We start from the raw sequence: 1,884 nt of genomic DNA, 5'->3' as shown, positions 1-1,884 counted from the left end.
AATAGTTTTGGCTGAGAGCAAAATCTCATCTCGTTATATTTCATGTAACATTAATGCTGTATATTAGAGCGCTGCCTTTGTACTTTTGACTGAATTGCCAAGCAACTTTTATGATAGCTGTTGTTATGTTATTATTGTTATTATTCAGTAAATAATATTTTATATAAACAGTAGTATTTATAATAGTAGTGTTCCTGGCGACAACGGCGACAACAATTTTGTTTTTATGAGCAAGTCAGCAGTAAAGACTTTTATATTGAGAGAGACTGAAACAGTGTTGTAAACAAGAACATTATTTTTTACTTTCAACAACACCTTGTAAGACATGAGATTGAGCTGAAGAATGAACGCTGTGTCAGATGCAGGTAATCACACTCGCTCAGTCCATCTCTCTCTCATAATCTACTCTACATAACACAGTGAGCTTTTAATACAGTGATACAATAAGCTTCCAATGAAGCAACTCAACGTTCCTTCGTTACTAAAGTTCTAAAGTGACGTTTTTGAATTAGTAACGGATCTTGAGCTCAGCTGTTAAACTGTCAAACTGAGATTTGAATCTGTGGCAGAAGGAAGTAGTTCTGCACAGAAGAGTGTTCTTAAAGACACTCTGTTGTTGTTTCTTATGTATTTATACAACAGTTCGTCGGCACGAGTGTGTAAATGCAATATCACACTTGTAGTAATGTGACATGGCTGTATATCTGCACGGCTGTGATTACCTACGGCTGAATCACAGCCATATCGCACTGCTCTCTCTCTCTCTCTCTCTCTCTCTCTCTCTCTCTATATATATATATATATATGTGTGTGTATATATATAAGGCACATGTACTGTTTTTACTGTTTAGGATGATGTAACTCAAGTGTGGAGAGTCATTGAGACTCATTAAAAAATATTTTGTTTAAATAAGTTTTGCAAGTTTAAATTTTTTTTTAAAAGTTAAACAAATGAACAGAGATTAATCAGAGATGCTTGTCATTCAGATGTGCGTGTGTTGTTGAGTTTTATGCATGAACTGAGTGAACTTATTAATTTCGTATATGTTTTTGGGTTTGTTAAATACTCTGCCGGTCAAACGTTTTTGAACAGTAAGATTTTTAATGTTTTTAAAGAAGTCTCTTCTGCTCACCAAGCCTGCATTTATTTGATCAGAAATACAGCAAAAGCAGTAATATTGTGAAATATTTTTACTATTTAAAATAACTGTTTTCTATGTGAATATATTGATATAATATATAATATAATGTGAATAAACTGTAATGTATTTCTGTGATGCGCAGCTGTATTTTCAGCATCATTACTCCAGTCTTCAGTGTCACATGATCTTCAGAAATCATTATAATATGCTGATTTGCCGCTCAAGAAACATTTCTGATTATCATTATTATTATTATTATGTTGAAAACAGCGGAGTAGAATTTGTCCAAGTTTCTTTGATGAATAGAAAGTTCAGAAGAACGGCATTTATCTGAAATAGAAATCTTCTGTAACATTATAAATGTATTTATCATCACTTTTGATCAATTTAAAGCATCCTTGCTTTTAATTTCTATAATTTCCCCAAAAAAGTAAATAAATCATACTGACTCCAAGCTTTTGAATGGTATATGTAGCCTATAATGTTACAAAAGCTTTTTATTTCAGATAAATGCTGATCTTTGTATCTTTCTGTTCATCAAAGAATCCTGAAAAGATGTACTCAACTGTTTTAAATATTATTAATAATAATAATAATAATAATGTTTTTTGAGCAGCAAATCAGCATATTAGAATGATTTCTGAAGATCATGTGACACTGAAGACTGGAGTAATGATGCTGAAAATTTACCTATGTATGATCACAGGAATAAATTACATTTTAAAATATATTCAAATAGAAA

Source organism: Sinocyclocheilus rhinocerous, unplaced genomic scaffold (genome assembly GCF_001515625.1).
Source record: "Sinocyclocheilus rhinocerous isolate Xijiao unplaced genomic scaffold, SAMN03320098_v1.1 scaffold1232, whole genome shotgun sequence".
Lineage (NCBI taxonomy): Eukaryota > Metazoa > Chordata > Actinopteri > Cypriniformes > Cyprinidae > Sinocyclocheilus > Sinocyclocheilus rhinocerous.
The sequence above is the reverse complement of the archived record's forward strand: the minus strand, read 5'-3'. Positions refer to the sequence as shown.